Raw genomic sequence first — 25711 nt, 5'->3', positions numbered from 1 at the left:
CGCTGCGGGTGGCAGCGATGTCCCGGGCAGGACACAGGGCAGCTGCACGGAGCAGGGTGATCCTGGGGGCACCGCGGGTGGCAGCGATGTCCCAGGCAGGACATGGGGCAGCCGTGCAGAGCAGGGTGATCCTGGGGACGCTGCGGGTGGCAGCGATGTCCCAGGCAGGACACAGGGCAGCTGCACGGAGCAGGGTGATCCTGGGGGCACCGCGGGTGGCAGCGATGTCCCGGGCAGGACACAGGGCAGCTGCACAGAGCAGGGTGATCCTGGGGGCACCGCGGGTGGCAGCGATGTCCCAGGCAGGACACAGGGTAGCTGCATGGAGCAGGGCGATCCTGGGGGCACCGCGGGTGGCAGCGATGTCCCAGGCAGGACACAGGGCAGCTGCACGGAGCAGGGTGATCCTGGGGGCACCGCGGGTGGCAGCGATGTCCCGGGCAGGACACAGGGCAGCTGCACAGAGCAGGGTGATCCTGGGGGCACCGCGGGTGGCAGCGATGTCCCAGGCAGGACACAGGGCAGCTGCACGGAGCAGGGCGATCCTGGGGGCACCGCGGGTGGCAGCGATGTCCCAGGCAGGACACAGGGCAGCTGCACGGAGCAGGGCGATCCTGGGGGCACCGCGGGTGGCAGCGATGTCCCAGGCAGGACACAGGGTAGCTGCACGGAGCAGGGTGATCCTGGGGGCACCGCGGGTGGCAGCGATGTCCCGGGCAGGACACAGGGCAGCTGCACGGAGCAGGGCGATCCTGGGGACACCGCGGGTGGCAGCGATGTCCCAGGCAGGACATGGGGCAGCCGTGCGGAGCAGGGTGATCCTGGGGACACCGCGGGTGGCAGTGATGTCCCGGGCAGGACATGGGGCAGCTGCACGGAGCAGGGTGATCCTGGGGGCACCGCGGGTGGCAGCGATGTCCCAGGCAGGACACAGGGCAGCTGCACGGAGCAGGGCGATCCTGGGGGCACCGCGGGTGGCAGCGATGTCCCAGGCAGGACACAGGGCAGCTGCACGGAGCAGGGCGATCCTGGGGGCACCGCGGGTGGCAGCGATGTCCCAGGCAGGACACAGGGCAGCTGCACGGAGCAGGGTGATCCTGGGGACACCGCGGGTGGCAGCGATGTCCCGGGCAGGACACAGGGTAGCTGCACAGAGCAGGGCGATCCTGGGGGCACCGCGGGTGGCAGTGATGTCCCAGGCAGGACACAGGGTAGCTGCACAGAGCAGGGTGATCCTGGGGACGCTGTGGGTGGCAGCGATGTCCCGGGCAGGACACAGGGTAGCTGCACAGAGCAGGGCGATCCTGGGGACACCGCGGGTGGCAGTGATGTCCCGGGCAGGGCATGGGGCAGCTGCGCGGAGCAGGGTGATCCTGGGGACACCGCGGGTGGCAGTGATGTCCCGGGCAGGGCATGGGGCAGCTGCACGGAGCAGGGTGATCCTGGGGGCACCGCGGGTGGCAGCGATGTCCCGGGCAGGACACAGGGCAGCTGCACAGAGCAGGGCGATCCTGGGGACACTGCGGGTGGCAGTGATGTCCCAGGCAGGGCATGGGGCAGCTGCATGGAGCAGGGCGATCCTGGGGGCACTGCGGGTGGCAGCGATGTCCCGGGCAGGACACAGGGTAGCTGCACGGAGCAGGGCGATCCTGGGGGCACCGCGGGTGGCAGCGATGTCCTGGGCAGGACACAGGGTAGCTGCACGGAGCAGGGCGATCCTGGGGGCACTGCGGGTGGCAGCGATGTCCCAGGCAGGACATGGGGCAGCTGCACGGAGCAGGGCGATCCTGGGGACACTGCGGGTGGCAGCGATGTCCCAGGCAGGACATGGGGCAGCTGCACGGAGCAGGGTGATCCTGGGGGCACCGCGGGTGGCAGCGATGTCCCAGGCAGGACATGGGGCAGCTGCACAGAGCAGGGTGATCCTGGGGGCACCGCGGGTGGCAGCGATGTCCTGGGCAGGGTATGGGGCAGCTGCACGGAGCAGGGTGATCCTGGGGACACTGCGGGTGGCAGTGATGTCCCAGGCAGGACACAGGGCAGCTGCACGGAGCAGGGTGATCCTGGGGGCACCGCGGGTGGCAGCGATGTCCCGGGCAGGACACAGGGCAGCTGCACAGAGCAGGGCGATCCTGGGGACACTGCGGGTGGCAGCGATGTCCTGGGCAGGACATGGGGCAGCCGTGCGGAGCAGGATGATCCTGGGGACACCGCGGGTGGCAGCGATGTCCCAGGCAGGACACAGGGCAGCTGCACGGAGCAGGGTGATCCTGGGGGCACCGCGGGTGGCAGCGATGTCCCAGGCAGGACACAGGGCAGCTGCACGGAGCAGGGCGATCCTGGGGGCACCGCGGGTGGCAGCGATGTCCCAGGCAGGACACAGGGTAGCTGCACGGAGCAGGGTGATCCTGGGGGCACCGCGGGTGGCAGCGATGTCCCAGGCAGGACATGGGGCAGCCGTGCGGAGCAGGGCGATCCTGGGGACACTGCGGGTGGCAGTGATGTCCCAGGCAGGACATGGGGCAGCCGTGTGGAGCAGGGTGATCCTGGGGGCACCGCGGGTGGCAGCGATGTCCCAGGCAGGACATGGGGCAGCCGTGTGGAGCAGGGTGATCCTGGGGGCACCGCGGGTGGCAGCGATGTCCCAGGCAGGACATGGGGCAGCTGCACGGAGCAGGGTGATCCTGGGGGCACCGCGGGTGGCAGCGATGTCCCAGGCAGGACACAGGGTAGCTGCACAGAGCAGGGCGATCCTGGGGACACTGCGGGTGGCAGTGATGTCCCGGGCAGGACATGGGGCAGCCGTGCGGAGCAGGGTGATCCTGGGGACGCTGCGGGTGGCAGCGATGTCCCAGGCAGGACACAGGGCAGCTGCGCGGAGCAGGGCGATCCTGGGGGCACCGCGGGTGGCAGTGATGTCCCAGGCAGGACACAGGGCAGCTGCACGGAGCAGGGCGATCCTGGGGACACCGCGGGTGGCAGTGATGTCCCAGGCAGGACACAGGGCAGCTGCACGGAGCAGGGCGATCCTGGGGGCACCGCGGGTGGCAGTGATGTCCCAGGCAGGACATGGGGCAGCCGTGCGGAGCAGGGTGATCCTAGGGGCACCGCGGGTGGCAGCGATGTCCTGGGCAGGACATGGGGCAGCTGCGCACCAAGTGACCGTGGGCAGGGGGGTTGGGGCTGGGGTCTGTCCAGGCTGGTTGGCAGTGGAAGTTGCACCTGTGAGTCCCTGCACTTGTGCCAAGTGCCACCAGCAATGTCCCATTTGTAGCTCAGCTGGGGGTACAGCGCCAGTGGGCAAGGGCTGTGCTCCCTGGGACTGGGGTGATTCCCAAGGCTGTCGTCCTCGTCTGCTGTGCAGGGCCGCGGCACCCCGAAACCCCGGAAAGGGGAGGGAGCGGGCTGGGCGGTGAGGTGCCCTGGGGACGGTGCCCTGGGGACGGGGCACCCTGGGGATGGTGCTGCCCCAGGGCACACAGCCGCCTGCGTCCCACCATCTTCTGCCTGCCGCAACACCCATCTGCCTCGCGCTGACACCCTGCCCCTCTCCCCTCGCCACCTGTTGTTCCAGGGCTGTCAGCGTGGGACCGGCTGTTGCTGAATCCGGCCCCCTGCCAGCGGCGAGGGGCAGCAGCGCCTTGCCCCCGGGGCAGCCACACAGGCACAGCCAGGCAGCACCCGCGTCCGCCTGTGCGCACAGTCGGCTGCCGGAGTGGTACAGGCAGCCGCGCTCTGCATCACCCGAGCACCGGCAGTGCCGACCGCCGCCGCCTCTGCCCGCTCCGGCGCGCCGGGGGAAGGTCCATAGCGACACTTACATGTACATGTACATGTACATATATCTATACACACACATATATGTGCGACGTGGCTGCCTCTGGCAGGGCTGGGGCCCCTCGCGGCCCCTCGAGCAGGGGAGGCCGCACTGCGGGGGCCCCGCTGTGGCCCCACAGGAGCCCTGGGGGTGGCGGGGGGTGGGTAGGCCTGGGCCAGGGTTCGCCCCCTGGGGGGTCCCTACATGGGGGGGCTCATGTCTAGGGGTCTCTCCCTGGAGGGGTCTCTGCCAGGGGGGCTCATCCCTCAGGGGTCTCTCCCTGGGGGGGGGTTGCTCCAGGGAAGCTCATCCCCTGGGGGTCCATCCTTGGGGGGTCCCTACATGGGGGGGGGTTCATCCCCCGGGGGCTCATCCCTGCTGGGATTCCTACGTGGGGGGTCATCCCGGAAGGGTCTCCTTCTGGAGGGGTTCACTTGCTGGGGGGGGTCATCCCCTGGGGGCTCATCCTTGGGGGTCCCTACATGGGGAGAGTCATCCCTGGAGGGTCTCCCGCTGGGGGGGGTCGCTCAGGGAGGGATCATTCCCCGGGGGGGGGCTCATCCTTGGGGGAGTCCCTACATGGGGGGGCTCGTCCCCCGGGGGGGGGACCCTTGGCGGGTGGTCGCTCCGGGGTGCTTCTCCCGGGGGCTCCTCCCGCGCCCCCGCCCGTTCGGGGCCATTGTGACGCCGGGGGGGCCCCAGCTCAGAGCCGCCGCCGCCGCTCCGCGCCGCCCCATGGTCCGCTACGTCCGCTACCTGAGCCGGGGCTGCCGGCCCCGGCCTCGGCGGCGCCCCCGGCCCCGGCCCCGGTGCCGGCCCCGCGCCCGCCGGGCCGGCTCGCGAGGTGAGAGCCCCCTGCCGCCCCGAGCCGAGCCGAGCCGGGCCGAGCCGAGCCGAGCCGGGCCGAGCCGGGCCGAGCCGAGCCGAGCCGAGCCGAGCCGAGCCGAGCCGAGCCGGGCCGAGCCGGGCCGAGCCGAGCCGAGCCGGACCGAGCCGAGCCGAGCCGAGCCGAGCCGAGCCGAGCCGAGCCGAGCCGGGCCGAGCCGAGCCGGACCGAGCCGAGCCGAGCCGGACCGAGCCGGGCCGGACCGAGCTGGGCCGGGCCGAGCCGAGCCGGGCCGAGCCGAGCCGAGCCGAGCCGAGCCGAGCCGGGCCGAGCCGAGCCGAGCCGAGCCGGGCCGAGCCGAGCCGGGCCGAGCCGGGCCGAGCCGAGCCGGGCCGAGCCGAGCCGGACCGAGCCGAGCCGAGCCGGACCGAGCCGGGCCGGACCGAGCCGAGCCGGACCGAGCCGGGCCGAGCCGAGCCGGTCCGAACCGAGCCGGGCCGGGCCGAGCCGCTCACGCCTCTGCCCTCTCTCGCAGCCCGGTGCCGCTCCCACTACCGCCGCAGCGTGATCTTCTAGCGCCGCCGGAGCCGCGGCCGAGCCGGCGCCAATAAACCGTCTGCACCGCGGGCGCCGCGTGCTGCTGCCGGCCGCGGCCCGACGGGGGGGCGCGGGGCTCGGGGGGGATGCGGGGGCTCGGGGGGGGCGCGGGGGCTTGATGGGTCACCGGGGCTCGAACAGGATGTGGGGGCTCGGAGGGGGCGCGGGGGGGGACGAGGCGCGGGGCTCAGACGGGGCGCGGGGGCTCGGACAAGGCGCGGGGCGATGCGGGCGGTGTTTAATGGCAGAGCGCGGCGCGGCGCCGGGGGTAGGGGGAGCCAGGCCCCCCCCCCCGGCGGGGGGGTCTCCGAGTTCAGCCGCGGCGGGTCTTTGCCAGGTCACTTTTTTCTCCTGTAGTAATACACGGTCCGGACGCGGAAAGCTGCGCGGGGGGGGGGAGAGCGGCCGGTGAGCGCCCGGGCCGCCCGCGGCCGCGCCGCCCGCCCCGTCGCGCCGCCCTCACCTCTCCTGCGCGTCCTGCCGCAGCTGCGCCGGGGCCTCCGGCGCCGCCGGTGCGAGCAGGGGCACCGGCCCCTCGGGCGGTTCCTGCGCGTCGGGGGGGGCAAACACACGCGGCGGCACATGGTGGCGGTGCTGGGGCCGCGGCGCCGGAGCTGCTCGCCGCCGTCGGCCGGCCTCGGGGATGGGGACGGCGCCGGCCCGCCTCCGTGTCACCGCCGCGGTGTCGCCGCGTCGCCGTGGGGACGCGGTGGGGCTCTGTGAGGTCAGACGGGCCCCCCTCCCCCCCGGGCTGGTGGCACCCGCTTCGCCTGGGTCCCGCGGGTGGCCCCCCCCCTCCCATGTCTGCTCCCCATTTCCCCAAGGGACCCCGCGGGTGCCGGAGCAGTCCCTCCCCACCCCCGGTGGCATCGGGCACCAGGCGTCCCCAGGGCTCGGAAACGCTCCCGGTGGGAGTTTTATGGCACTTGATGGCAGTTAGGCACACGGGGTCCCGGCCACGGGGACGGCTGTGCATCCCGCACGGACCGAGCATCCCGGCCGGCAGAGTTTAGCAAGGCGGTTGCAAACACGGAGGGGTGCAGGGAAACTACAGGGACGGGGCGGCGCGGGCTGGCAGGGGGACACCCTGCGGCTCAGGCTGCCGCCCCAGCGGGTGGTGAGCTGCGAGCTGGGCGCCAGCTGCGCCTGCTCCAGCAGCGCTTCCAGGGGGGAAATGCACCCAGGAGCTGGGCCACCCTGGTCCCTCCTGCTGCCCCGTGCGGGTGCTGCCCCTGCGCCCGAGCAAGGCAGGGCGAGACACGCTTCCCTGCAGCAGAGGCTGTCGGGGGACGTCGGCCCAAAAGGACTCATGCAGCAGCACATCGCATTCGGAAGGAAAAGCCCATGCTGGCAGCTGGCCAGAGTTTAATACAGTCTCCCAATAAATCAGTGCATTCCCAAATGACACCCGCCACGTGCTGTGAAACTTTTGGATTTGGTCAGTGGGCGTTCTGGTTTCTGGGAAACGTCGCTTTTAGCCTGGCTGGGGGTGGCAGGGCGTTTCAACACCCTTGAGTCCAGGGCCGGGGCCGGGGCAAGCCGGGCAGTGCCGCATCCCACGCCACGTCCCCATGCCCAGTGCTGTGGGGCCACCTGCCCGGGAGGGTGGCAGCAGGGCGGCGGCGGGGCCCTTGTGTGGTCACAGCGCGGGCGCCGGGGCGGCGGGCGCCCGTCACAAAGGGCCTCGCCCCGGTGCCCCCCCATAAAGGCGGCGCCGGGGCGGCGGGCAGAGACCCGCCGGCAGCACCGGGCGGCCGTCCCGCGCCCCGCACCGCTCGCCCAGCCCCGAGCATGGCCAGGTACCAGCGCAGCAGGACCCGCAGCAGGAGCCGCCGCCGCAGCCACCGCCGGCGAGGCCACGGCAGGCGGCACCGCAGGCACCGCCGGCACGGGCACAGCCACCGCCGCCACCACCACCGCCGCCACCACCACTCGCGGCGCCGGCGCGGCAGGCGCAGCCACTACTGAGCCGTCCCCGCCGGCGCCGGCCGCCTGCAAGACCCCCGGCCGCCACCGCCGCCACCGCCGCCGCCGCCACCGCCGCGCCTCGGCCAGCAAAGCCGCCTGCCAATAAAGCTGGAAACATCCCTGGTGGCTCCGTGTGTGCGTGTCTGGGGGCTGTGCGGGGGGCTGCGTCTCCGCGGCCAGGGATGGGGTGTCCCTTGGACAGCCCCCGGGAGGAGCATGGGGCCGTTCTGGTCCCCCAGGTTCCCCTTTGCATCCATCCCTGTGCGGGTCCCGGGAGGATCTTTGGGCCAACCTTGCCCAAAGTGACCCTTGTGCAATGAATGTCTGAATGTCCCCAGAACTGGAGGTCCCCCAGACTGTCTGGGGGCTGTGCCCGGTCTGATTCCCTCCACGGCAAATGTCTAAGGGGAATTTTCCCTGTTGAACCCCTTTTGTCCCATCCCGGTGCCCCTCCAAGCAGGGTCTGGCTCTGTCCTCCCCAGGCGGCTGCGGGCAGCAGCGAGACCCCAGCTCTGCCCGTCCCCGCCGGGTGCACGGCCCCAGGCCAGCGAGGAGAAGGGAGAGCAGGAGGATGCACGAAAGCTCTTGCGTCTTCCCCATGGGAGACCTGCCCCAAAGCGCAAGGATGCTCTCGCGTGGCCTCTCCGGAGAGCACACGCATCTCGCACCCATCGCTCCAGCCCTGGTGCAGCCCCTGGCACCGGCCCTGAGCCTGCACCGGCTCTGGGTCCCGCTGGCTGCACGGCTCCTCCAGGCTGCTCCCGGCCCCGCAGGGACCAGTGCGGAGCTGGGCAGAGCCTGGACATGCAGAAAGCAGCCAGGTACATCCCTGGGCACCCCTGCCAGGACCGTTTGACCCACCCCTGCCCCACGGCAGCATCGTCCCTGCCCCGGAGCGGGGGATTTGCACGGCTGGCACTGGCACCTGGGGTGGGAAGGCGTCCTGGGGGGGTCCCATCCCCTGGAGGGGTCCCATCCCCTCCCCGCCGACTCTGTGACATCGCCCGGGCGGCGGCGGTGACCCGGCGCGGGTGCCCGTCCCCAGCCTGGCCGTGGCGGGGCCACGCGGCTGCAGGGCTGAGCCGGGGACAAGGAGCCGGGAGATGAGTGCCAGCAACGAGGAGGTGAGCCCTGCCCTGCCATCCTGGGCTCGTCCTGCAGAGCATGTCCCCGGCCGGGGAAACGTGCCCGCTCTGCTCCGGTGAGGGCCAGGGGTGGGAGAGCCATCACTGGGGCGTTGGGGCTGCCCAGCTCCCCAAGTCCCTGCACCAGCGGGGCCATACAGGAGCCGGGCACGGAGGCTGGAGATCAGGATCCAGCCCCGGTGCCGGCGGCTCCGGCGCTGCCCTCGGCCCCAATCTCCCCGTTTGTGCAGGGCTGAGCGGAGGCTGCGCAGGGCCGGCGCAGGCAGGCGTGAGGCTCATCAACATGCCTCCCTTGCCGAGGGACATCCTGCAGGGCGCCAGGTGGCTGCTCTGCTTCCTGGCCCTCCTGCTCTACTTCGTCATCCTCACCATCGTCACTTACTACTTCTTCATCTTCCTGACGGTCCCCACCGTCGCCTTCTCTGAGTACCTGCTCCCGGCCATCAACCTCTTCTTCCGCGCCCTGACACCAGCCACGGACGTCTTCTTCCACGAGGTGGTCTGGGCGCTGGGCGTCTTCCTCGTCTCCCTGGCTCTCCCCAGCGCCCTCTACTCCACCATGAGGCTGGTCCTGCTGCCTCTTTACTTCAAGCTGTGCAGACATGTCTTCTGAGTGGCCCTGGGGTGGCGCGGCCCTGGCCCTGTGCACGCGAGGGAGATGGCCCATGGGTGTTGGGCACAGCCAGGATGGCAGCAGACCACAGCACTGCCAGGACACGGCCCGCGCGGGGCACATGGCACCAGTGCTCACCTGGCCCTGAGCCCTGCACATTGGCCCAGGTAGGGCTCCCACGAGGATTTCCTACAAGTCTCTTCTCCCACAGCCTGGATCTGATGGAACATCCCAGGCTGGAGCACCAGCCCATCTCCATTCCTCAGCCCATCTCCATTCTCCAGCCCATTTCTGTGCTCCAGCCCATCTCCATTCCCCAGCCCATCTCTGTGCTCCCCAGCCCATCTCCATTCTTCAGCCCATCTCCATTCTTCAGCCCGTCTCCATTCCCAGCCCATCTCTGCGCTCCCCAGCCCATCTCTGTGCTCCCCAGCCCATCTCCATTCCTCAGCCCATCTCCATGCCCCAGCCCATCTCCATTCCTCAGCCCATCTCCATGCCCCAGCCCATCTCCATTCCTCAGCCCATCTCCATGCCCCAGCCCATCTCCATTCCTCAGCCCATCTCCATTCCCAGCCCATCTCTGTTCTCCAGCCCATCTCCATTCCCAGCCCATCTCCATTCCCCAGCCCATCTCCATGCCTCAGCCCATCTCCATTCTCCAGCCCATCTTCGTTCCCAGTCTATCCCCATTCTCCAGCCCATCTCTGTTCTCCAGCCCATTTCTATTCCCAGCCTGCCTCCATTCCCCAGCCCATCTCCATGCTGCAGCCCATCTCTATTCCCCCAGCTCATTTCTATGCCCCCAGCCCAGGCCAGAGTCGGAGCAGAGGGAGACGCTGAGCTGCACCTTGTAGCACATTTCCCTGGGGCTCTTTTGTAGCTTTTATTCATGTTTTAAGGGGAGGCGTTTGAAGGGGCCGGGTGGGAATAGGGAGCTCCCCACGGCCGGGCCCCGGCAGGACACCACGCTCCCGGCTCTGTGACTTCACAGGAGCCGGCAGTGCCACGGGCCCCGCGGGCCGGCGGCAGCCCGCGGCAGGGATGGGCAGTGCCGAGCACGCGCGGCACTGCCGGGCGCTGCCTCTGACGCCGGTCCCTGCCGGAGGTAGGTGTGGGTGGTCCTGGGAGCAGCGGGAGCCTGGAGACATCAGCAGAGCTGGGTCCGTGCCCCCAGTGGTGCCTGGACACTGCAAACTGGGGCTGCGTCCCGCTCACCGGGGCCCGTCTCCCACTTCTCCCAGGCAGAGCCGCATCGGAGGAGTGAGCCGGGAGCAGGGACCCAGCGCCCGCAGCATGCACGCTGCCCTCCGGAGCTCCCTCTGGGTGCTCAGGAAGCTCCTGTCCTTCGTCATCACGCTGATCTTTTGCAATCTCCTGTTCCGCCTCATCTTCATCTTCCTCTTCTTCCTGCTCTTGCCCCTGTTCGTGGTGTACGACCACCTGCTGCCGGCCCTGTTTGCCTTCCTGCTGTCGGTGATCCCCCTGGCAGACAGCTTCTTCAACAAGCTGCTGCCGGCCGTGGCTGCCTTCCTCCTCGCCCTCTTCCTGCCCTTCCTCATCTTCCTCTGCGTGACGCAGTGGCTGGTGCCGTTGGCCCGGCAGCTCCTCGCGCTTGTTTGGTGAGCGGCGCCCGAGAGCCCCCGGTCAATACAGCTGCCAGGCATCGCCCCGTGTTGGCCTCCTCCTTGCGCCTCCGCTGCGGCACATCCTGCCCCGTCCCCATCCCTGTCCCCGTCCACATCCCTGTCCCCGTCCGCCCCCACTCTGCCTTGCAGCCGTGCAGGCTCCTCGCAGGCTCCTCAGCCCAAGACCCCCATCAAGACCTGCACCCCCGGGGTCCGGCACGGGCGGCAGAGCCCTGCCGGGCTGTGTCGGATGGGGGGGTCACCCTGGTCTCCCTAAAACAGCGTGACCTCAGCTGTGCTCCGGGGCCGGCACCGGCGGGGCAGAGCCAGGGCCGGAGGCGGACGCCTGCGGGGCTCGGCCCCTCCGTCCAGCCGTGGCCCGCAGCGCCCGAGGGCTGCGAGCGGGGAGGGAGGGAGGGAGGACCACGGTCTCCTCCGGCGCGGCACCGGCTCGTGATGTCGGGGTCACAATGCCACGGCAGGACGGGGAGGCCGGCACCCGTCTCCAGGACCCGCTCCGGAGGCAAACCCGGCTTGGCGCGGGGCTGGCCCGGCTGGCCGAGGGGCACCCAGCCGCGGGGCAGCTCAGGGGGCTCCCGCACCACCTTCCCTGGGGAGCAGCAGGAGGATTTGGGCTTTTAGCCAATCCACATGTCCCCAGTGCAGGGACCAGGCAGGAGGGACATCACTCCCCACCACGGAGCCTGGCGCCTGCCCCACGCCGCGAGGCGCTGACGGACCGGGGGCCGGCCATATCCAGCCCTTGCCTTGCAAAGCCCCACCAGCGTGACCCAGCAGGACGGCCCCATGGACGTGCCCTACACCGCTGACGACGTCTTCCACTCCCTCGTGAGCCTGGCCTTGCTCTTCTGCCTGGCCCTGGCCACCCTCGCCCTCTTGCGCTTCCTCCTCTCCGTGGTGGTTTTCATCTTCTTCCTCCTGCTACCGGACCTGGAAATCTTCTGCCTCCTCATCCCGGCCATCTGCATCTACTTCTACGTCCGCATGTGCCTCACCCTCTCCAGCGTCCTCCTGGACTGCGCGTGATGGGCACTGCCGTCCTGGGGAGCTGCAGCTGCCGAGGTCCCCGTGGGGTGATGGGCCACCCCTGTCCCATGGGTGCTGACATGGGGGTGGAGAGCTCGCTGCTGCCACCCGCGCTCCGATGGCTCCTGCTCATGCTCTGCCTCCTCCTCGTCCTCACCATGGAGGTGGGTGCCCTTTTCCTACAAGCCATGGCTGAAGCCAGGAAAATCTTCAGGCACCTTGTGCCTGCGCCCCTCCAGTTCTCCATGTGTCCCAGCCGTGTTTCTCCTGCTCACCACCATCCTCAGCCTCCTTGATCCACCCTAGGAGAGGTGTCCCTGGACCAGCTCCATGCTCAATACATGGGGAAAGTGTCCGCTGGTGCCGGGGCTCTGCTGCACCGGGGCAAGGGGTGGCCTGGTCTTGGGTGCCCATCTGCTGGGCCAGCAGCTCCAGCCGGGTTTGAGCTGGGCTTGACGAGGCTACTAGGAACCGTGGGGGATGTCACCGTGGGGGACGGGCAGGGATCTGCTCCCACCGGGATGTCTTCAGTGCCGGGGTGGACACCGGGGCTGGGGGGGATGATAGCAACCTGGTGAGCCCATGGCCAGAGCCCATGGCCAGGGCTGGCCAGGCTGGGCCAGGGGCCAACGGAGCCAAAATTGGCTGAGGAGCACCCACCCCTCTGCGGGACCCACGCCAGGACCCACACCAGGACCTACATCGGGACCCACACCAGCCGTTCAAGGCAAAACGGAGCTGCCAGGAGCTGTCGGCACCTCTTCCATCCTGAGTGCCAGGGTCTCCCCGGCTCTGCAGAGACCCTAAACCTGCCCTGGGATGGCCCAGGCACCGTCCCAACAGCTCTTCCCTCCCCACGCGCCCTGATCCCGCCTCCCTGGCTCCCACCGCCGAGCGGGACCCGGGGATGGAGCTGAGCTTTGGGGTGCCCCGGACCCGCTCCTGCCGGGCTGCGGTGGCACGGCGAGCACCGTGGAGCAGCCCGGGCGATGCCAGCGGGCGCTGGGAACGTGTGTGATGCGGGAGCAGGAATTAGGCAGTGCTGCCGAGGCCCCCGGGGTCGGGAGCACTGCAAGGATGTGGGGCCAGCTGGATGGCTGTGCATTGCGGCACGGTTACGGTCAGCTGGGGGGGCTGTCGGCGCCGTGGGGGCCGGCACGCTGTGTCCGCGGGCAGGGTGCTGGGGTGCACGGCCCACCGAGGGGCCTGGGCTGCAGAGCAGCGGTATAGGGTGTTAAGGGGGACAGGGGGCAGCAAAGGCTCCCCGACAGCGCCTGGTTGTGAGCCAGGGAAGGGCTCTGCAGCCTCGGCAAGGTGTCCTGCTCTGGGTGGCCGTTTGCTCCATTCTGTTGCTGCAGCTCGGGTGGGAAAGGACCCGCAGCCCGCACGGAGCACTTGGCCTCCCACCTGTGCAAGCGGCTGCTGCCAATGGGATGAGAGCGATAGTCGGCTTCCACGGGCTGCTCAGCATGTGCACACACATGCATGCAGGCACACAGCCGTGCACGTAGGCACACAGCCGTGCAGGCAGGCACACAGCCGTGCGTGCAGGCACACAGCCGTGCATGTAGGCACACAGCCGTGCATGCAGGCACACAGCAGTGCATGCAGGCACACACCCATACATGCAGGCACACAGCCATGCAGGCAGGCACACACTAGTGCATGCAGGCACACAGCAGTGCATGCAGGCACACAGCCATGCAGGCAGGCACACACTAGTGCATGCAGGCACACAGCAGTGCATGCAGGCACACACTCGTGCATGCAGGCACACAGCCATGCAGGCAGGCACACACTAGTGCATGCAGGCACACAGCAGTGCATGCAGGCACACACTTGTGCAGGCAGGCACACAGCAGTGCATGCAGGCACACACTCGTGCATGCAGGCACACAGCAGTGCATGCAGGCACACACTCGTGCATGCAGGCACACAGCCATGCAGGCAGGCACACACTAGTGCATGCAGGCACACAGCAGTGCATGCAGGCACACACTCGTGCATGCAGGCACACAGCCGTGCGTGCAGGCACACCCATGCGTGCTGCAGAGGAGTCGGCATGCACGCTCCTGGCCCAGTCTGGAGCAGGTTGGGGCACCGCTACCCTGAGGACGGGATGTGGCTTTGCGTAAAGGGAGTGACGTGTGGGGCTGGAGCAAAGCTGCTTCCCAAGCAGAAACATTAACGGGCAGGGAAAGGACCGAAATGCACCTAGGTGAAAACACACCTTGGAGCTCACCGCAGCCCCAGCATGTGGGGAGGAAGGAGAAGGAATTTGGTTAAGCGTCACCCTTGGGCGTCCCCGGCACTGCTCCAGGCTGCGAGGCCCGGTGGTGCCTGGAGGGGGCCCGGCTCCCTTGCAGCACGGCCCCCTCCCCTCATTGCTGCTGCCCCAAGTTAAGTTGCCAGCGAGACGATGCAGCCTGACAGCCCTCACTAATTGGAGTAAATTAATTTATCCCGGGTGCAGCTTCTCAGCGCATGGCTTGTTTCCTTGCATAAGAGATGAGCACGTAGCCCCCGAACTGGCTCTGCCTTTTGAATCATTTAGGAGTGCAGGCTGCGAGCGAGCAGGGGGCGCAGGGCCGACACAGGGCCGGGCCACGGAGGGCAGCGGCGGCCGCACACGGCGGGAAGCAGCTGTCTGTCACCTTGATTTGCTCATTCTCCAAACACACGTTGTGGAGCAAAGGGGTGGTGGGGTGCGGAGAGGGAGGCTGTTGGCAGGGCTGTTCCTGAGCTCCAGGGATGGGCTGCAAGGAGCAGGCTCAGCCCCTGGGCACGGGGGGATGTGGGGGGACATTGGGCAGAGCACGTGGGGGACATGGGGGGACGTCAGGGTAGTGGGGACCAGAGCACACCCTGCTGGGATGGGAGGGCACGGTGCACGGGGGCCGAGCAAGAGCTGGTGGTGGGGATGGTGCACAGAGCCATGCAAGGGCTGGTGGTGGGGATGGTGCACGGGGGCCGAGCAAGGGCTGGTGGTGGGGATGGTGCACGGGGGCCGTACAAGGGCTGGTGGTGGGGATGGTGCACAGAGCCATGCAAGGGCTGGTGGTGGGGATGGTGCACGGGGGCCGAGCAAGGGCTGGTGGTGGGGATGGTGCACGGGGGCCGAGCAAGGGCTGGTGGTGGGGATGGTGCACGGGGGCCGAGCAAGGGCTGGTGGTGGGGATGGTGCACGGGGGCCGTGCAAGGGCTGGTGATGAGGCTGCATCCTCCACGGGACCGGTACTTAGCCCCAGCCCCTCCTGGGCACAGCTGATGCTGCCCAAAGGCAGCTGCTGGCTCTGCCACCCATGGGCCGTATTAAACACAGCATTGCTTGCAGCAGGGGCTTGATTAGAAAAGTTTAAAATTACAGGCTAGTTAATAAAAGTCTTTACTTCCCCCGCCTGCCCTGCCACAGCAAATGGTGATAAATGGTTTCCATATGGTCCCCATAAAGGCAGCAAGTGCCACATGCCTCTCCCCTCTGCCCCAGCCGTAAGCAAATAAATTAAAGCAATTACTGCAGCAGCTCATCTGGCTTTTAATGAGCCGCGAGGAGCGGCTGAGAGCGCCTGACGCGTCCCGTTTGCTGGAAATGTCAGCATCTCTGTCTTAAATACAGTGCTGCGAAGGCTGCCAGGTGCTGGAGCCCTCTGGGGCCTCGCGCCGGCTGCTGCAGAGAGCAGGATGCTCCGGGCAGGAGGCTCGGGCTGCGCCGGGAGAGGAGCAAGGTGCTCCGGGGCGGGTGGTCCGCGGAGGGGCCGCTGCTCCCCGTTGCAGGGAGCACCTCCCTGCAAGGGGGGGACCTGCCGCTGCTGAGCCCCCCTCCTCCTCTTCCCCCTCCCTGTGACGGCGGCTGTTCCCGAGAACAGCCAGCGCTGTCTGGGTGGGCGCCGTGGCCCCTGGGGCAGCTCAGGCCGGGCTCAGCCACGCTGCACTGCCCCCAGCACCCTCTGCCCCCCAGGCTGGGCAGGGGGTGCCCGGGGGGCTGAGCAGGGTGGTCTGGGTGGGGGGGGGTGCAAAGATAGGGCTGGGGAGGGGGTTTGGGGGTCGCGCAGGGGTGCAGGGCCGCGGCGCGGGCAGCCGTGCCGCACGGGGTGCATTGCCAGCGCTGCGCCGCAGCCGTCCGCGCGCCTCGACGGCCCTCTTGCGGCCCCGGCGCGGCAGAGGCCGGGGGACGCTGTCTGTTGCCTCGGGACCCCCGCTGCGGGGAGCAGGACCCCACCCCGGCGTGGGAAGGGGCCCAGGCGCCCTCGGCCCCGGCGGGACGGGACAGGACGGGACGTGGCTGCGCGTCCCCCAGCGGCGTCGCACATCTGGCCGGCCAGCTGCCGGCGGCTGCCCGGCGGCAAGGGCCGGGGTCCTGCGGAGGGTGCGGGCGCCCTGCCGGCTGGCGAGGGAGGATGGCTCGGGTGGGCTGCGCCGCCGCGGCGCCACCTCGCGCGAGCCGGGCTGGGGGCCGGGCCTGGCCCTCGCTCTGCCCCCCCTGCACGGGGGGCACGCGTGCCCGTGCGAGCGGCACGCGTGTGCGGGGCACCACCGCCGGCGCGTCGCCCACGCGAGCGGCACGCAGGGGCAGGGCAGCGCTGCAAGCGTGCGGCGCCCACGAGCATCCTGCCTGCGGAGGGCACGGCTGCGAGTGCGCTGCCCACGTGTGTCGCACGCGTGTGCGGGGCATCGCTGCGGGCACGCCGCGCGTGGGAGCGTCACATACATGTGCAGGGCATTACTGTGGGCACACCGTGCGTGGGAGCACTGTGCACATTTGCAGGGACCCGCCGCGGGTGCACTGTGCACGGAAGCATCACAGGCGTGCGCGGGGTGTTGCTGCGGGTGCACCATGTGTGGGAGCGTCGCCCGTGTGTGCAGGGCATCGCCGTGGGTACGCCGTGTGTGGGAGCGTTGCTTGTGGGGGGGGGGGGCATCGCCGTGAGCGTGCCACGTGTGCAGCAACCTGCTGTGCATGAGAGCGTCGCATGCGTGTGCTGGGCATCGCCGTGGGTGCGCTGTGCGTGGGAGCGTCGTGCGCGTGTGCTAGGCATCCCCATGGGAGTGTCACGCGTTTGCAGCGACCTGCTGCACGTGGGAGCGTGGAGCGGGTGTGCACAGGGCATCGCTGCACGTGGGAGTGCCGCGCACCTGCACTGGGCACCACCGTGGGAGCGCAACAGGAACCTGCTTCGCGTGGGAGCTTTGCGCGCGTGTGCTGGGCTTTGCCGTGGGTGTGCTGCGTGGGAATATCACGTGAGTGTGCTGGGCTTTGCCGTGGGTGTGCCGCACATGGGAGCGTCGCACGTGTGTGCTGGGCACCCCCGTGGGAGTGTTGCACGTGTGCAGCATCCTGCCGCGCGTGGGAGCATGTGCACACGGTATCGCTGCACGTGGGAGCGTCGCGCACCTGCACTGGGCATCCCCGTGGGAGAGCCACGCGTGCGCAAGAACCTGCCACGCGTGGATACGCGCTGGGTATTTTCGCGCGTGGGAGCAGGACAGGCGTGCATGGGGCACCCCCCGCGTCGGGGGGGCGTCGCGCACGCGCAGGAACCCGCCGCGCGTGGGAGCGCCGCGCCGCGCCGCGGCCGGCAGGTGGCTCTGCTCCCCGCGCGATGCGGAGCCGCCGCGGTCGCGCAGCCGCGCCGGGTGCCCCGGCCCGGCCCCCCCGCCCCCCCCGGTCCGCACCGGCCCGGGGCAGCGCGGGGGGGGGGCGGCTCCGCTGCAGCCGCCGGCCCGGGGACCACGGGCGCGGGGGGGTGGGGGGGCGCCCCGCGCTGGGTGCAGCCCCCCCGCCCCCCCCCCCCCCCGCGGGGTCGTAGCGGGGCCGGGCCTCCCCCCCCCCCGGCCGGGCCCCCCCGGCGCTGGCGGGAACGGCGGGCTGCGCTCAGCCCCGCCGCAGTGGAGCACGCCGGCAGCCTCATTAACCTTTCTTGATTAACGCAATTATTTCCAGCACATTCTCCTCTAATCTAAACGTGGCAGGTTGCTCTCTGCTCAACGGGGCTCGGGGCGGGAGGGGAGGCGGCACCGCCGGGCGGCGGGGCTGTGCGCGGCCGGGGGGGGCCGTGGGCTCCCCCCTGCCCCGCCTCGGCCCGGCCCGGGACCCCGAGACCCCCGCGCTCAGGGAGCGGGATGCAGGGGGCCGGGGTCGCTGCGCCGCTGCTGCCCCCCAGCCAGGCGTCTCCCCTCCCGATGGAGACAGTCCCGGGCTGGGGGGGCTGGGGGTCCCGGGGGGACTGGGGGGCATCCAGAGGGGCTGGGGGTTCCAGGGGGGCTGGGGACCCTGGGGGTCGAGGGGAATCCAAAGGAGCAGGGTCTCTGGAGAGGCTGGAAGGGATCCAGAAGGAGCTGGGGACCCCGGAGGCACTGGTGGACCCAGAGGGGCTGGGGGCTGTGGAGAGGCTGGGGGGGACCCCGGAGATGCTGTGGGACCCTGGGAGGCTGGTGGACCCAGAGGGGCTGGGGGAGACCCCGGAGATGCTGTGGGACCCTGGGAGGCTGGTGGACCCAGAAGGGCTGGGGGGGACCCCGGAGATGCTGTGGGACCCTGGGAGACTGGTGGACCCAGAGGGGCTGGGGGGGACCCCAGAGACGCTGTGGGACCCTGGGAGGCTGGTGGACCCAGAGGGGCTGGGGGGACCCCGGAGATGCTGGAGGTCCTGGGGGTCTGGGGGACCCAGAGGGGCTGGGGGGGACCCCGGAGACGCTGTGGGACCCTGGGAGACTGGTGGACCCAGAGGGGCTGGGGGGACCCCAGAGACGCTGTGGGACCCTGGGAGGCTGGTGGACCCAGAGGGGCTGGGGGGGACCCCGGAGATGCTGTGGGACCCTGGGAGGCTGGTGGACCCAGAGGGGCTGGGGGGGACCCCGGAGACGCTGTGGGACCCTGGGAGGCTGGTGGACCCAGAGGGGCTGGGGGGACCCCGGAGATGCTGGAGGTCCTGGGGGTCTGGGGGACCCAGAGGGGCTGGGGGGGACCCCGGAGATGCTGTGGGACCCTGGGAGGCTGGTGGACCCAGAGGGGCTGGGGGGGACCCCGGAGATGCTGTGGGACCCTGGGAGGCTGGTGGACCCAGAGGGGCTGGGGGGGACCTCGGAGATGCTGTGGGACCCTCGGAGGCTGGTGGACCCAGAAGGGCTGGGGGGGACCCCGGAGATGCTGTTGGACCCTGGGAGGCTGGTGGACCCAGACGGGCTGGGGGGAGGGGCTGGGGGGGACCCCAGAGACGCTGTGGGACCCTGGGAGGCTGGTGGACCCAGAGGGGCTGGGGGGGACCCCGGAGACGCTGTGGGACCCTGGGAGACTGGTGGACCCAGAGGGGCTGGGGGGACCCCGGAGACGCTGTGGGACCCTGGGAGGCTGGTGGACCCAGAGGGGCTGGGGGGGACCCTGGAGATGCTGTTGGACCCTGGGAGGCTGGTGGACCCAGAGGGGCTGGGGGGGACCCCGGAGATGCTGTGGGACCCTGGGAGGCTGTTGGACCCAGAGGGGCTGGGGGGGACCCCGGAGATGCTGTGGGACCCTGGGAGGCTGGTGGACCCAGAGGGGCTGGGGGGGACCCCGGAGATGCTGTGGGACCCTGGGAGGCTGGTGGACCCAGAGGGGCTGGGGGGGACCCCGGAGATGCTGTGGGACCCTGGGAGGCTGGTGGACCCAGAGGGGCTGGGGGGGACCCCGGAGATGCTGTGGGACCCTGGGAGGCTGGTGGACCCAGAGGGGCTGGGGGGGACCCCGGAGATGCTGTGGGACCCTGGGAGGCTGGTGGACCCAGAGGGGCTGGGGGCCGTGGAGAGGCTGGGGGGGACCCCGGAGATGCTGTGGGACCCTGGGAGACTGGTGGACCCAGAGGGGCTGTGGGGGACCCCAGAGACGTTGTGGGACCCTGGGAGACTGGTGGACCCAGAGGGGCTGGGGGGACCCCGGAGATGCTGGAGGTCCTGGGGGTCTGGGGGACCCAGAAGGGCTGGGGGGGACCCCGGAGATGCTGTGGGACCCTGGGAGGCTGGTGGACCCAGAGGGGCTGGGGGGGACCCCGGAGATGCTGTGGGACCCTGGGAGGCTGGTGGACCCAGAGGGGCTGGGGGGGACCCCGGAGATGCTGTGGGACCCTGGGAGGCTGGTGGACCCAGAGGGGCTGGGGGGGACCCCGGAGACGCTGTGGGACCCTGGGAGGCTGGTGGACCCAGAGGGGCTGGGGGGACCCCGGAGATGCTGGAGGTCCTGGGGGTCTGGGGGACCCAGAGGGGCTGGGGGGGACCCCGGAGATGCTGTGGGACTCTGGGAGGCTGGTGGACCCAGAGGGGCTGGGGGGGACCCCGGAGATGCTGTGGGACCCTGGGAGGCTGGTGGACCCAGAGGGGCTGGGGGGGACCCCGGAGATGCTGTGGGACCCTGGGAGGCTGGTGGACCCAGAGGGGCTGGGGGGGACCCCGGAGACGCTGTGGGACCCTGGGAGACTGGTGGACCCAGAGGGGCTGGGGGGGACCCCGGAGATGCTGTGGGACCCTGGGAGGCTGGTGGACCCAGAGGGGCTGGGGGGGACCCCGGAGATGCTGTGGGACCCTGGGGGTCTGGTGGACCCAGAGGGGCTGGGGGGGACCCCGGAGATGCTGTGGGACCCTGGGAGGCTGGTGGACCCAGAGGGGCTGGGGGGGACCCCGGAGATGCTGTGGGACCCTGGGAGGCTGGTGGACCCAGAGGGGCTGGGGGGGACCCCGGAGATGCTGTGGGACCCTGGGAGGCTGGTGGACCCAGAGGGGCTGGGGGGGACCCCGGAGATGCTGTGGGACCCTGGGAGGCTGGTGGACCCAGAGGGGCTGGGGGCCGTGGAGAGGCTGGGGGGGACCCCGGAGATGCTGTGGGACCCTGGGAGGCTGGTGGACCCAGAGGGGCTTGGGGGGACCCCGGAGATGCTGTGGGACCCTGGGAGGCTGGTGGACCCAGAGGGGCTGGGGGGGACCCCGGAGATGCTGTGGGACCCTGGGAGGCTGGTGGACCCAGAGGGGCTGGGGGGGACCCCGGAGATGCTGTGGGACCCTGGGAGGCTGGTGGACCCAGAGGGGCTGGGGGGGACCCCGGAGATGCTGTGGGACCCTGGGAGGCTGGTGGACCCAGAGGGGCTGGGGGGGACCCCGGAGATGCTGTGGGACCCTGGGAGGCTGGTGGACCCAGAGGGGCTGGGGGGGACCCCGGAGATGCTGTGGGACCCTGGGAGGCTGGTGGACCCAGAGGGGCTGGGGGCCGTGGAGAGGCCGGGGGGGACCCCGGAGATCCTGGAGGTCCTGAGGGTCTGGGGGACCCAGAGGGGCTGGGAATGGCGGGGCAGTCAGGGCCCCGGGGGGGCCGAGAGGCAGGGCCCCTGCCCTGGGGGCTTGGTCGGGCAGAGGTGGCAGCAGGCAGCCACCCGCTGCTGGTGCGGGCCCCAGCCCCGTTAGCTACGTGCCATCGCCCTGCCGCAGCCCGGCCGGCGGCTCCGGGGCCGGCGAGAGCCTGGCACCCCGGCGGGACCCCTCACCCCCTGCACGGGCCCTGCGCCAGCCCCCTGCACCCCGGGGGGCTCCCAGCCTGGGGAGGGGGTGCTGCTGGAGGCGGTGCTGGGCACGACGGGGACCCTCTGCTGGCTCAGTGCAGGGGAAGGGACGGGGCAGCTTGGGGGCTGAGGGCAGTTTGCGGGGAGAGGGCTGGGTGCAGGGTACAGGGACGTGCTGGGGAGCGCAGGGGTCCCGGAGCGGAGGAGACGCCTTCCTCACGGGCGGCCAGCGGCTCCCAGCAGACCCAGCTGCTCCCGCTGGCGTGTGTGCATGCCGTGCCATGTGTGTGCTGTGCCATGTGTGTGTGTTGTGCCACACGCATGCTGTGCTGCATTTGTTGTGCTGCATGTGCACGCTGTGCTGTGTGAACACGCATGCCATGCCACGTGTGCATGCCCATGCCACATCTGTGTGCCATGCTGTGCACGCATGCCTGCGCCGTGTGTGCATGCTGTGCCATGTATGTGCCGTGCTGTGTGTGCATGCTGTGCTATGTGTGTGTGTGCCGTGCATGCCCTGTGCGCATGCTGCGCCATGCATGTGCATGCCGTGCTGCATGTGCATGCTGCGCCGTGTGTGTGTGCCGTGATGGCTGTGCATGCTGTGCTCTGTGTGTGTGCTGTGCTGTGTGCGTGCTGTGCCATGTATGTGCATGCTGTGCCATGTATGTGCATGCCGTGCTGCATGCGCATGCTGTGCCGTGTGTGCATGCCATGATGTGTGTGCGTACTGTGCTCTGTTTGCTGTGCTGTGTGCATGCTGTGCCATGTATGTGCATGCCGTGCTGCATGTGCATGTTGTGCCGTGTGTGCATGCTGTGCCATGTGTGTGCATGCTGTGCTGCGTGTATGTGCTGTGCCACATGTGTGCCGTGCCACGTGTGTGCTATGCTGTGTGTGCATGCTGCACCGTGTGTGCTGTGCCATGTGCGTGCATGCTGCGCCATGTGTGCTGTGCCATGTGCGTGTGTCCCGCACCATGTGTGCGTGCTGTGCCATGTGTGTGCGCTGTGCTGTGTTGCACATATGTGCTGTGCCACCTGTGCATGGCCCAGTGCATGCATGGGACCCCCGCGCCCCCCTTCGCCGGTGCCCGGGGCGGGCTGCCAGGCTCCACTGGGCGATGCCTGAGCTCTTCCCTCCCCCCGTGCGTGTTGGCAAAATCCTCCCGGCAGTTGGCAAACACAGGCGGCCCCGTTGGCCCGGCTGCCGGGGGAAGCGCGGCGGCGGCGGCGGCGCGTGAAGTGCGCAGTCACGGTGCCATCTGCTCCGCCGGAGGTGTTACTCGGGCGCGCGGCGCAGCCCATGGGGGCTTTCCCCTCCGTGGCCGGCCCGTGAGCGGGGTGCCGGCGGGGTGACGCTCGCGCCGGTGCGACCCGGCCCGGAGGGTCGCGGGCTGGAGCCGCGGGGGCCCTGCAGGCGGGAACATCTGGAATCGCTCCTGCGGGTGGGCTGCTGCCGGGGCCAGGGGGGCACCGGTCCCATGGCACACCCCAAATTTGCGCTGCTCCCCCCATCCCTGGCCAACCTCTGCCTGCCCGGGGCGACCCAGCCCGGCCCCTGCTGCGCTCGGCGGCAGTGAACCGGCACGTGCTGCCATGAACACGCGTGAGCACATGCCTGTGGGTGTGCACATGGATGTGCTGTGCAAGCAGAGCAGCGTGCACGTGTGTGCACATGCACAGCCCCCTGCATGCAGCCCAGCCGCACAGCCCCCCCTCCTTTGCACACGCATGGAGAGGCACACGTGTGTCTGTCCCTGCCCAGCTGCCTACTGCCACGTGCAAACGTGTCCGTCCCTGCTGGCTGTGCACACTCTGTGCACACGTGTGTCTCCCCAGCCAGCCGCGCACCACCCTGTGCACATGTGTATCCATCCCTGCTGGCTATGCACACGTGTGTCCATCCCAGCCAGCTGTGCACCGCCCTGTGCACACCTGTGTCCATCTGTGCCGGCTGTGCACATCCTATGCACACGTGTGTCCATCCCTGCTGTCTGTGCAGGCCTTGTGCACACGTGTGTCCATCCCAGCCAGCTGCATACCACCCCATGCACACGTGTGTCCATCCCTGCCAGCTGTGCACACGCGTGTCCGCCCCCCCCCCCCAGCCCTCGGAGGCGGCTCTGGCCGGCGGCCAGCCCCGGGGCTGGCGGGGGCCGTTGGGCTTCGCCGGAGCGGCTCGCGGCGGTGTGCACCGCGGGGAGCAGACCCGGCTGGCTCAGCACCCGCTGCCGCCGCGGGGCACCTGGGGGCTGCCCGCCACCCGCTCGCCCTGCACCGGTGGTTTCCCTTGCACACAGGGCCACGGAGCGGTGGAGCGCACGGGCCGGCGAGGCACGGCTTCCCCCGGCGCCACAGGATTTGCAGGGAAATGGCATGCAGGGTCCCTTTCCTTCCGCTGCTCTTTCGTCCCGCTTGGCACCTCTGCAAGGGTGGGCTCAGGGCTGCGCCACAGCACGTCGGCACGGCTGGGAGCCCATGGCGACCACCCGGGGCTCTGTGTGCCCAGCACCCCGCGGCCGTGCGGCTCCGGGGGCTCCCGGATGGGTGCCAGGGCAGGACGCGGGCACCTTGTGCGGTGCACGGGCGCACAGGTGTGAGCACGCCTGTGCACACTGGTGCGCGTGCCTGCACACGCGCGGGCATGGGCATGTCCGAACCTCTGCGTGTGCATGTGTGTGCATGTATGTGTGCCTGTGCCTGTGAGTGTCCATGCACGACGGTGAGTTTGCCTCTGCATGCATGTGTGTGAGTGCAGGGGGAGGCCAAGCCTGAAGAGAACATTGCTGTTTTCCCAGCTGTTACACAATAAAGCGCTGGCGGTCACGGCTATGGAGTGCTTTATTTCACATGTGTGTAAAACGCAGCCTTCCTGCCCGCTGTGACCCTGTTACGCTGCAGGGGGCCAAAAAACTGAATCTCGTACACAGCCCTGGGGGTGCTGCTGCCCCGGGGCTCTGCTCGCCCACCTGCACACTCCTGCACACTCACACTCACCCGCCTGCACCTCTCCTTGTGCACACGCCGCCCCGTGTGCACACGCTCCTCCTGCACGCTCACACCCTCTTATGTGCATCCTCGCTCTCCTGTGTGCGGGGACCTCCCCTGCGCACAGCTCCTCTCCAGGTGCGGACAGCCACCCGTGTGTGCACAGCCTCCCCCTGTGCCCCCGCTAACCTGCGCAAGCGCAGCCCCATCGTGCACGCGCCCTTCTGTGTGCACGCTTCTCCCCGGGTGCACACCTGCCAGGCCCCAGGCACACCCGTCTGAGTGTGCATCCCCCTGCGTCCCCATGTGTCCCCATGTGTCCCCGTGCCCAGCTGGCCATGCACAGCTCCCCCTCTGCCCAGCCGGCGGTTCGAGGCTGCTGCTCTCCCGGCTTGCTCCTGCGCCGGCTGTACGGGTGTGATGGGGGACAGCCGGGCAGCTGCAAAAACAGCCCCGGCGCTCCGTGACCTGCCAGCATCCCTGCTGTGGCCTTCCCCAGCACACGCACAGGCGCGTGGCAGCAGCTCCCACGCTGGCACACGTGTGCACGTGCCGGCACACGCTCCGGCTGGGCTCCCCCTCCCGCTGCACATGCTTGGGGCCGCCGCGCTGCGAGCAGCCCCTCCGCAGCTGTGGGTCTGCGGGCAGCGGGGGACCCATGCGTGTGCCCACCCCCAGAGCTGCGTGCACGAGCACTGCTGCACCGGCTGCGGGCAGGGCCCCTGGCAGCCCCCGTCCCCCTGGGAGCTGGCAGAGCCGAGGGGAGCACTGGGCAGGAACAGGGCTCTGGGGAGGGTTGGGTGGCCTGGCACAGCATGGCATAACATGGCACAGCACGGCATGGCATAATGCAGCATGGCATAGCATAGCATGGCACAGCACTGTACAGCACGGCCTGGCACAATGCAGCATGCATGGCACAGCGTGGCGTGGCTCAGTGTGGCGTGGCATGGCACAGCATAGCGTGGCATAATGCATAGCGTGGCACAGCACTGTACAGCATGGCATGGCACAGTGTGGCATAACGCCGCATGGCACGGCACGGCATAACATGGCATAGCACGGCATGGCATAATGCAGCATGGTACAGCACAGCACGGCACGGCACAGCATGGCATAAAGCAGGATGGCACGGCACAGCACGACATGGCACAGCATGGCATAACGCATGGCACGGCACAGTGTGGCATGGCATGGCATGGCATGAAACGTCACGGCACAATGCAGCACAGCATGGCACGGCACGGCACAGCGTGGCAGAGCCCGGCACGGCCGAGCACGACCCAGCGGCTCCCGCGGGCCCCGGCAGCGGCCGTGCGGGGCTGGGCCCTTGGCCGGGGGCTGCAGAGCCGTGCCGGGTGCGGGCGGCCAGGTTTGGGGGGCCGGGGACCGGAGCGGTGCACGGCGCGGAGGAGGGCGCGTTCCTCTGGGGTCCCAGGCGTCCGGCGGCGGCAGGAACGACGCTCCCGCCTTTCCGGCGCGCCGGCAATGGGAACAAGATGTGGGGCCGGAGCGGGCGCCCCGGCCAGGCGGCGAGGAGCGGAGCGTTCCCAGGCGGAGCA

This window comes from Struthio camelus, chromosome 4 (assembly GCF_040807025.1).
Source record: "Struthio camelus isolate bStrCam1 chromosome 4, bStrCam1.hap1, whole genome shotgun sequence".
NCBI classification, from domain to species: Eukaryota; Metazoa; Chordata; class Aves; order Struthioniformes; family Struthionidae; genus Struthio; species Struthio camelus.
This window is presented reverse-complemented; position numbering follows the sequence as displayed.